Source organism: Gopherus flavomarginatus, chromosome 7 (assembly GCF_025201925.1).
Source record: "Gopherus flavomarginatus isolate rGopFla2 chromosome 7, rGopFla2.mat.asm, whole genome shotgun sequence".
Lineage (NCBI taxonomy): Eukaryota > Metazoa > Chordata > Testudines > Testudinidae > Gopherus > Gopherus flavomarginatus.
In genome coordinates, this window is record NC_066623.1 from 64,563,649 (window position 1) to 64,575,347 (window position 11,699).

Genomic DNA, 11,699 nt, shown 5'->3' on the forward strand with positions numbered 1-11,699 from the left:
TAAATTGTTTAACGCTACTAAAATCGGTTTAAACGCGTAGTGTAGACCAGGCCTTAGATTAATTCTTCTCTCCATACATTTTTATGCAGGAAGGGAACATGGCACCTTCATTTATTTCAAGTGACTAATGCTGATACTTTGCGCCACCGTTAACACCTTTAGCTTGAGAATCTCAAAGGGGGAGAGTTCCAAAGGCACAAATGGATGATAGGCCTCTCCTATTAAAATGCACGGGAGTTTTAGATGCCTATCTGCCATTTATGCCTTTGGAAAATCTTCTCCCATGTGGTTTATAGCCATTATTACTTAAGCATCAGCAAACCCTTCTGAGTTCCTACTCATGTGATGACTGCACTATAAAAGCAATACTGTAGATAGCTGCTCTGTACTGTGCTAACACAATGGGGCCCTGGTCCATGATCAGGACCCTTAAATTCTACTGTAATATAAATAACAATACTATACTATGTAAGCTTTTCTGGTTGTGGCCATGTCTACCCGTGTGTTTGGACAGCACCCAGCATGATGGGGCCCCAATCCTGACTGAGGAACTAAGCACAAAGCAAATAACTATTACTATCAACAGGATCAGTGTGGTCCCCATTTTACAGGTGGTGACACTGAGCCATAGAAAGATCTAGAGACTTGCCTAATAGCACACAGGAAGTCTTGTGACAGAGCCAGAAATAGAACCCAGTCTCATGCTTTAACCACAAGGTAAGCTCCCTCTCTGGTTTATTTCACTATGGTAGGAGGCTTTTCCCACACAGCCCCTCTGTTTTTCCTTTTCTCCTCCACTTAGACTTGCCATTTGTCCTCTCTATATATGTCCTTGGCATCCTCCTTGACACGTCTCAACTACCATCCCACATTTCTCAGTGTGTCTGCAAATCTCCCTGTCACCACCTCTGCAATATTTCCCAAGTAATTATTTTTAGTACTTAAGAAAAAAAAGTACAATAAAGTCATTTTAAGGGTCTTAAATCTTCAAAAGCAAGGACATTCAGAGTTAAGGCAGTCTCTGGGTCTGATTCTGACCTCAGTAACTCTGGTGCAAATCAGGAGTAATGCTAGTGAAGCTATTTGAATTAAACCAGTGTAAAAAGAGACTCAGACTCACAGACTTTAAGGTCAGAAGAGACCATTATGATCATCTAGTCTGACCTCCTGCACAACACAGGCCACAGAATCTCACCCACTCACTCCTGTAACAAACCCCTAACCTATGTCTGAGTGATTGAAGTCCTCAAATGGTGGCTTAAAGACCTCAAGGTGCAGAGAATCCTCCAGCAAGTGACCCATGCCCCATGCTGCAGAGGAAGGCGAAAAACCTCCAGGGCCTCTGCCAATCTGCCCTGGAGGAAAATTCCTTCCAGACCCCAAATATGGCAATCAGTTAAACCCTGAGCATGTGGGCAAGACTCACCAGCCAGCACCCAGGAAAGAATTCTTTGTAGTAACTCAGATCCCACTCCATCTAACATCCCGTCACAGACCATTGGGCATATTTACCTGCTAATAATCAAAGATCAATGAATTGCCAAAATTAGTCTATCCCATCATACCATCCCCTCCATAAACTTATCAAGCTTAATTTTGAAGCCAGGTATGTCTTATGCCCCCATTAATCCCCTTGAAAGGCTGTTCCAGAACTTCACTCCTCTACTGGTTAGAAACCTTCATCTAATTTCAAGTCTGAACTTCCTAGTATCCAGTTTATACCCATTTGTTCTTGTGTCCACATTGGTACTAAGCTTAAATAATTCCTCTCCTTCCCTGATATTTATCCCTCATATATTTATAAAGAACAATCATATCTCCCCTCAGCCTTCTTTTGATTAGGCTAAACAAGCCAAGCTCTTTGAGTCTCCTTTCATAAGACAGGTTTTCCATTCCTCAGATCATCCTAGTAGCCCTTCTCTGAACCTGTTCCAGTTTGAATTCATCCTTCTTAAACATGGGAGACCAGAACTGCACACAGTATTCCAGATGAGGTCTCACCAGTGCCTTGTATAATGGTACTAACACCTCCTTATCTTTGCTGGAAATCCCTCGCCTGATACATCCTAAAACTGCATTAGCTTTTTTAACGGCCATATCACATTGGCGGCTCATAGTCATCCTGTGATCAACCAATACTTCGAGGTCCTTCTCCTCCTCTTTTACTTCCAACTGATGTGTCCCCAATTTATAACCAAAATTCTTGCACTTTTCAGTATTAAATTTCATCCTATTACTATTACTCCAGTTTACAAGGTCATCCAGATCTTCCTGTATGATATCCCTGTCCTTCTCTGTATTAGCAATACCTCCCAGCTTTGTGTCATCCGCAAACTTTATTAGCACATTCCCACTTTTTGTGCCAAGGTCAGTAATAAAAAGATTAAATAAGATTGGTCCCAAAACCTATCCCTGAGGAACTCCATTAGTAACCTCCTTCCAGCCTGACATTTCACCTTTCAGTATGACCCGTTGTTGTCTCCCCTTTAACCAGTTCCTTATCCACCTTTCCATTTTGGTTTAGCATGATCTAACTTTTGCAAAACCATGTTGTATTTTGTCCCAATTACCATTGACCTCAATGTCCTTAACTACTTTCTCCTTCGAATTTTTTCCCAAGACCTTGCATACTACAGATGTCAAACTAACAGGCCTATTGTTACTCAGATCACGTTTTTCCCCTTTCTTAAAAATAGGAACTATGTCAACAATTCTCCAGTGGTACGGTACAACCCCTGAATTTACTGATTCATTAAAAATTCTTGCTAATGGGCTCGCAATTTCATGTGCCAGTTCCTTTAATATTCTTGGATGAAGATTATCTGGGTCCCCCGATTTAGTCCCATTAAACTGTTTGAGTTTGGCTTCTACCTTGTATGTAGTAATATCTACCTCCATAGCCTCATTCCCATTTGTCATCCTACCATTATCCCTAAGCTCTTCATTAGCCTCATTAAAGACTGAGGCAAAGTATTTCTTTAGATATTGGGCCATGCCTAGATTATCCTTAACCTCCACTCCATCCTCAGTGTTTATCGGTCCCACTTCTTTCTTTGTTTTCTTCTTATTTTATGGCTATAGAAACTTTTACTATTGATTTTAATTCCCTTTGCAAGGTCCAACTCTACATGGCTTTTGGCCTTTCTTACTTTATCCCTACATGTTCTAACCTCAATAAGGTAGCTTTCCTTGCTAATCCCACCCATCTTCCACTCCTTGTAGGCTTTCTGCTTTTTCTTAATCACCTCTTTGAGATGCTTGCTCATCCAGCTTGGTCTACAACTCCTACCTATGAATATTTTCCCTTTTCTTGGGATGCAGGCTTCTGATCGTTTCTGCAACTTTTGACTTGAAGTAATTCCAGGCCTCCTCCACCTTTAGATCCACAAGTTCTTCAATCCAATCCACTTCCCTAACTAATTTCCTTAATTCTTTAAAGTTAGCCCTTTTGAAATCAAAAACCCTAGTCCCAGATCTTTTTTTGTTTATCCTTCCATCTAGTTTGAACTGAATTAGCTCATGATCACTCGAACCAAGGTTGTCCCCTACAACCATTTCTTCTATGAGGTCATCACTACTCACCAACACCAAATCTAAAATTGCATCCCCTCTTGTTGGTTCTTCAACTACTTTAACTATCGCATCCAGGACAATCTGAGTCCTATTACTATTACTAGCACTTTGTCCTCCAGTCTATATCTGGGAAGTTAGTCTCCCATGATCACACAATTCCCATTAGTGTTTACTTCATTAAAAACATTAAAGAGGTGTCTATCCATATTCAAATCTAATCCCAGTGGTCTGTAGCACACTCAAAGCACTATCTCAGGGGATGCTCTAGTAGCTTTCTTTTCCAGTGTGATTTTTGCCCAGACAGACTGTCTTATCCATTCCATCACTTCTTATTTCTTTACAGTCTACCTCATCATTGATATACAATCCTACTCCACCATTTTTGCCTTTATTTCTTTCTTTCCTAAACAGCACGTAGCCTTCAAAACCTGTACTCCAGTCATGACTACTATTCCAGCATGTTTCTGTTATCCCTATAATATCTGGTTTCACTTCCTGTACCAATAGCTCTAGTTCTTCCATTTTGTTACCTAGGCTCCTTGCATTAGTGTAGAAACATCTTCAATTTTGCTGTTTTGGCTTCACTGACATTCTTCACCCAATTAGGCACAGACATTCTACGACCAGTATCACCTATTAGAATCTTATCTACAATACTCTTCCTGCTTATGCCCATTCTCATACTCTTCTGCTTTTAATCTGTCCCTTTACTTATGCATCACAGAGATCTAAACATGAGTAACCTTCAGTGCAGCAGTATATGCAATGTGGGATAAAATTCCTGACCCCAGTGGCTTAGGTTAAGGAAATTGTTCCAGCCATTTAATTGCTTTTTGCAGGTTTTGCAGTATCAGACTCTGTCTTCAATGACACTTGAACAAATTTTTGTGCTGTTTTGATGCAATTTTTATTTAATATAAATTATTTAAGTCCCCCCTAAAAGCTGCCTTTTTTTTCCAGTTAAGGTCTTATAAACTTCACAAGAGTTAGTTAATAAGCAATTTATATTTTATGTTTGCAGTGGCATAGATTCTCCACCAACCATGTTTAGTCATTAATTTAGTGCAAAGTGTGTGGGCCTTAAAGAAGATAAATAAGACTTGTTTACAAAAGTAATTTTCCTCATTGGTCATAACATTGTGGTTTCTCTGGGCCTATTTACAAAAGATGGTACCAACTAAGGGATCTGCATTTAAAACCTAATCTAATGGACTTTGGATCAGCTCCTAAGTGAACAGAGTTTAGCTCTCTTAAACTGGTGAACATGGTGTTCTCAGTATGTACAGAGAAGGGAATTGATTCTGATCTAAATTACACTCATGCAAATCAGGAGTGAAAACAGGCACAAGATCTATTGAAACTGGATAGTGGCATATTGAATACTGAAAATAAATAAACTGTAAATAGGATTGTATAGCTAGTTAAAATAGTTCATTATTATTGAACTTTTGAAGTTTGTCTTGTCTAGTTATATTAAATTTACTTTTTAAGGTCCAAGAATTCACATAAATCAGTATGACTGACTGACTATACGGAGCTGATCCTGAGAAATGGAGTGAAATTAATTAATAAATTGGTTGATGAGCTCATATTGGTGATTATTAATTATTAGGATTGTTTTCTGGACAGTCCAGGAATAACTCTACTATAAGAGCATCTTGAATAGTGTTTTTTGGTAACATACCTATGTAAGTTACTTTTTGGATTGTATTTGGCCTCAAGCAACAGCCATGAACTTTCCCTACATAATTGCTTTAGGGCCGTATAACTTTCCCTGCAGTGAGTTTTAATTATTCTGTGCTAATTAAGCAACTGTGAAAAATTTTCCCTTTGGCACAATATGAGCAAAGGTGATTCCATAAATTTCATAACATATGCAGATAAGCATCCATTTTTATCTCTTGAACTATTTCATGTCTCAATGTTCATTCAGTAGGTAGAATGAACAAATATAATTCTTAATGCCATAGTGTACACATAATATAGTGCTTATTTTTGAACTGTAATAACAAATTAACAAGACACTTCTGATTTGGTTGGAACTGTCCGCACTTGTGCTTTACTATATTTGCAGTCCTTTGTGAAGCTAGATGAAAGCTGTTGTCTTCAACTCTAGTCATGTTAGGAAAAGCCCAGATCAGGGAGTGAGTGAAAGTTACACAGGAAATGTAGAAATATTCTATGGACTACAACTGCAGCATATTGGGTTCTATTAAATCCTCATTATTTTAACTAAATACAAGCAGACAATGGATGATATGCTGTCAGTGTGTTCCTTGGCAGATCAAGGACGGTACATTACTGAAAGCTGTTATTGCATCTCTGACTTCCCATTTTACAAAGCCAGAGAGTTTGTATCACTCAATTTGTAATGTAATGATAATAGTCCTGTATTGAAAGGGGCAGAATTTGATTAAAGGGCGAAAAATGGGAATACATTTCTCTCATCTCTGATGGTGTTTCTCATGAGAGCCCATATTGTCCTCTGCTGATGTGGGTCAGGTGCTTCTCAGAGAAAAGAGAACTCTGGGGAAATAGAACTGAATGTGATTGTGAAGGAGAAGAGGTTACAAAATAGAATAAAAAGAAAGGAGATGGGGTCCCGGGGACAGGTTTTTTCTGGAAGACGTAGAGAAGAGAATAACCTGTTTGTGCATTGTGGTGCCCCTTTTCCAAGAAGAAGCAGATTTTAGGTCCTTGTAGTTCATTTTCCTGTTGAAGGAGAAACAGTGGCATAGAATCAAGCTAAGCACTAGTCAGAAAATGAGGGATGGGGGGATTGACAGAAAATGAAATTTTAATAAAAAATCTAAAAAAAGAATAAAGTTTCTGACCTTGAACAATCAAAACCTACCAAAACCAAAAACATTTTTCTTTGTTCAGTCAGAAATATTTGGTTTTCCAACAAGGAAAAAAAATCAAGCAGATGCTTTCAGATTTCCTCCCCTGCATTTAATAGAAACCCTAATTTTCAGTTGGAAAAAGCTACAATGGAAAGATTTTGATCAGTCCAGTCATGGTGTTTTCTACTGTAACTTTATTTACAAAATATGTACAAGTTCTGTTACCTGGAACAGAGATGGTCCCATACTGCATGTGTAACCCACACACCTTCTGGGTGTGATGTTCTGTCCCATCTAGTAGCACAGAGACGACTTTGAGACATTGAGTCTGCTCTACAGCCTTAGCTACGAGCCAGTTAACTTTTAACTCAGGAAGTAGAGGCTCATGTACTAAGCTCCAGAGGTCCCAGGTTTGATCCCACCCACCGACTACCAGGGTTTGTCAGCATTACAAGTGGGGGCTCATCCAGGATTCAGCTGGGAAGTCTCTGAAGCTCGAGATGCGCTTCCTCATCTAGGGAAAGTATGTAACCCACACACCTTCTGGGTTTGGTGTTCTGTCCCATCTAGTGGCACTGACATCACGTAGAGAGAGAGATTGAGTCAGCTCCTCAGCCTTAGCTCAGAGCCATATGGCCTTTAGCTCATGCAATAGAGGCTCATGCACCGAGGTCCCAGGTTTGATTCCACCTGCCAATGACCAGGGTCTGTTGGTGTTACACGCAAGTCCCTCTGGCACAAACAGGCACCAGTGCCCAGTCATCAAGAAGCTGCTGTCTTGGTCCCTGTCTCTCATGGGCTCTTCTACTTAATATTCTTTTCACATTTCCTGCCTCAACCCCATACCCTTTTTCCCCCTGATGGTCATAGTGCAAAATTGCTCATCTCGTGGCCTCAAAAGGTGGCCTCCTTTTATGAAGCTGCTCCATAAGACAGAGTAATCATAGAAAAGAGTAATCCCCCTTTGACTGTCTGGTTGCAGTTACTGCCTGGGTCCCATTAACTCTTTCTATGGAGAATTTCTTACTAAGCGCTTACATGTGGATGACTCATAACAAGCATGGCATTGCCAGCTTTTGCCATAACAACCGAATAGAAGGGAAAGAGAGAGAGAGAGATGGATTAGGAATGTGATTCTGCCTGAGAATGAGGAACATGAAAGAATCAGAGAAACATGGATGGAAATGGGCATTTTTGCTTTGCATTCATAGAATCATAGAATATCAGGGTTGGAAGGGACCTCAGGAGGTCATCTAGCCCAACCCCCTGCTCAAAGCAAGACCTAATCCCCAACTAAATCATCCCAACCAGGACTTTGTCAAGCCTGATCTTAACAAACCTCTAAGGAAAGAGGTTCTACCACCTCCCTAGGTAACCCATTCCAGTGCTTCACCACCCTCCTAGTGAAAAAGTTTTTCCTAATATCCAACCTAAACCTCCTCACTGCAGCTTGAGACCATTATTCCGTGTTCTGTCATTGGCACCACTGAAAACAATCTAGATCCATTCTCTTTGGACCCCCCTTTCAGGTAGTTGAAAGCAGCTATCAAATCCCCCCCCTCATTCTTTTCTTCTGCAGACTAAATAATCCCGGTTCCCTCAGCCTCTCCTCATAAATCATGTGTTCCAGCCCTCTAATCAATTTTGTTGCCCTTCACTCGACTCATTAAACATTAAAGTATTGCACCCATGGGATTTAGGCTCATAAATTCCTAAATCCTGATGAAAATGAAATTTAGGCTTCTAGATCAGTCCCTTTTAAATTCTGGGCCTTGACCCTCTGCTTCACCTTCCCATCTGTAAAATGTGGATTTCATTGGGATGTCATGAAGATAAGTACATTAAAGAATGTGGAAGCAACTCAGATACTATTGTAAGAGGAGCCATACAATTATCTCACAAAGAAACTGATTAGTGTACTTTAATTTTCCAAGATGAGATGAATATGAAAGCAAACAGACAGCGTAAACAGTGAAAATTAAATCAGATTATGAAGAAGAATTGTTTTAGTAATCTGGATTGCTATTTAGGTCACATAGGTGTTAGAGATGTGCAGACATTTAAATATCCACAACTCAGATTCACCTGCATATTTAGTGGCTGTCAATGTGTCATTGCAATGATGTGATCCTTATAAGGAGGGTCTGATGAAAGCAGAAGTTATTGGAATTATATTACAACACCTGGAATTCCTTTTGTTTCTAGATGAAGGCAAAGGTTCCAAAATACTTGTCCTATCAGTGATCTACCATAAGGACAGTATTTAAATAGAGACGACCTAAGATTGTTAAAATGAGTTAAGTAAAGTCATAGAACAATCTACATTAAGTATCCGTAACTGAGTCCAAATTTTTCCTCTGTATTACAAAGCTATCAATTATATAACTTCTTAATTTAATTAAGACCAGCTCCAACTAACGGGAAATCCCTCTTACAGTTAAAGCCACAGGTAAAAATATCTCGTGTCAACTCATTCAAACCTTCCCTTGACTTGACAAAATGGGTAAAGGAACTACAGAGTTAATCTGACACATCGTGCTTCCAAAGGTAATCTTACTTCAAGAAATCCATGGTGAATTAATTATGGACATTATATATCTATATAATCTGTGTCTGTGTGTGTCTGTATACACCAAATTGTTACATGACACACAGGAGACAAAACTGGAGGACACAGACACACACAATATATGCCCTCTAGTTTTGTCTTCTATGTGTCATGCAACAATTATTACACAGGTGAGATGAGTTCCCCTCCAATGGCAAAACACATAGGAGAGGACAAAGGAAGGAAAACTCCATGAGGTTTCCCTTGTTTAACCTCTAAATCATTCCATTGGTTTATAGGGCTTGCCATCTCGTAGAACAATCTGAGGGGATCCATAAAGATCACAAAGGCCCTGTGCATTGTTCTAGCATTGTGTCCCCAGAATTCCTCTTGCTAACTAATCATTACAGGTGGTTAGAAACCAGAAGTCTTCCCTTCCTCAGGAAAAAACAATTCAATTGGAACGAAAAGCCAAAATTTCCCATGAAAAAAAAATTCTGAAAAAATTCTATTAATTATTGAAACATTTAATTTTGATATGTCAGTTTTGTTTCAGTAATGTTTCAACATTATTATGTTATCCTTTTTTTAGCAGAGCAGTTAGCCAATTCTGGGGGGGTCTAGGTAGTTATTTCTGTTAGGAGGAGAAATTTATGAGGGAGTCAGGTATTTCTTTGATGCAATCCAGCTAATTTTGCAAAGAATGTACAAAGTCCTGTTTTCTTAAACACTAGGAATAAAACAACAGAAGGCAGTTGTGATGCTCTGTACCACAGGGGAACACCCTACACTCCCACTCCTTATAACATGATTATGTGGTATCCAATGCAAAGTTTGTCATGTTGGGTGTCTTCAGAAGGCTCATGATGCACTGAGCATTGTTATTATAGTAATTGTTGTTAAAGTTATGTCATAGGTTTTAATTTCATCTATATAGTTATGAGGCTGAAAATGCTTCCTCACAGTTTAAACAAGCCCAGACAAAAGTTCTCCAAAAGGAGAGGGGCAGTTCATACCTCATCAGGGCATGTATGGGACAAACCCAGCCCAGACTCACAGGAACAAAGGACGCTGGCCTAGGCAGCAACAAAGGATCTGTTGGACTCTCAAGTGAGTCATCCCCCTTCCTCTGGTCAGTTTGGGTCTACAATGAGGTAATGCTCACTTGACTCTGAAGTGGGGAGGGGCAAAGCAAAGAGGGAAGAAACAACATGATAAAAGGGAGAGACATTTGCCATGCTCTTACTCTCTCTTCCACCTCCATCTACAGACATCACCACCAAGCAACTGTAGCACTGATCAGTGGGGAGAGCTGGCTGAAGGGCAGCCAGCAGCCTGTGGTCAGAAGCATCTAAGTTTGTAAGGGCATTGAAAGTGTTAAGATCAGCTTAGAATGCATTTTGCTTTTATTTCATTTGACCAAATCCAACTTGTTGTTCTTTGACTTTTATAATAACTTAAAATCTATCTTTGTATTTAATAAATGTTTGTTTATTCTACCTGAAGCAGTGCATTTGGTTTGACGCATGTCAGAGACTCCTCTAGGGGTAACAAGACTGGTACATACCAATTTCTTTGTTAAAATGAGAAACTCATATAAGCTTGAAGCATCCAGCGGGCATATCTGCATACTGCAAGACAGAGGTTCCTAGGGTTGTGTCTGGGACTGGAGATATTGGCTAGTGTCACTCGGTTGCACAATCCAAGGAGCAGCGTACATGCCAGAGGCTGTGCGTGAACATCTCAGGAGTGGGTGGGTCTCACAGCAGAGCAGGGTAAGGCTGGCTCCCAGAGTCAAGGATTGGAGTGGCCTAGCAGATCACCAGTCCAGATAACACCACAGTGGAAGTGTCACCGGCACAGAGAGCAGGGTGTATGTGCGGCTTGTTACTCCAAGATGAGTTCACACTTTAAGCACTGATACTTATGATTTAAGTGAGTCTTAAGGGCAGTGGCTAAGAACAGTCCAGGAGGAGGCCATAGTTTTGTTGTTTTCTGTTTGTTTATTCTGGGTGAAGGAAAGCAGAAAAATGACTACCAGTGAGACAGCTAGAAACTAGAGCTGGCCATCCTGGAAGTGGCAGAGAAGGAAAAGGACTGCGAGTTTCAAATGGACAGGCAGAAATGAGGCTCAAAGAAGCAGCTGTGGCCAGAGAAACTATGGAGGCAGAGGCAGCCAAGGAGGCAGCCGGAGAGGAGGCTTCACACAGGAGGGCTAAGGAAGAAAAAGAGAGAGAGAGAGAGCGAAAACACCAACTGGACCTGCTAGAGAAGCAGAACCAGAACCCCCTGAGTCCAACGACTCCCATCACTCCAAAAATTCACAAATAAGAATACTTTTATGTCCTGCAATACAGTGAAGAGGAGGGTATTGCTGAATATCTGACTATCTTCGACAGGCTGTGTGTAATACATGAAATCCCTGATGATAAGAGTTCCTATCCTGCTTGCAAAATTAACTGGTAAAACTCGAAATGTATTCAATGGAATACCTATTGAAGATGCTTTAGACTATTATAAATGTAAAGATTCTGTTTTGCGAAGTTTTCAGATTACTCCTGAAACATACAGAGTTAAATTTAGGAATCTTAAGAGGGATATTGGTATGAGTAATTGGGAATATGTAAACAAAATGAAAGATTTGTTGGGAAAATGGTGAGGGGTAAAGAAGGTGGCAAGTTTTGAAGGAATGCTTCATCTTGTTGCTCAAGAGCATTTCGTAGACATGTGTAAGC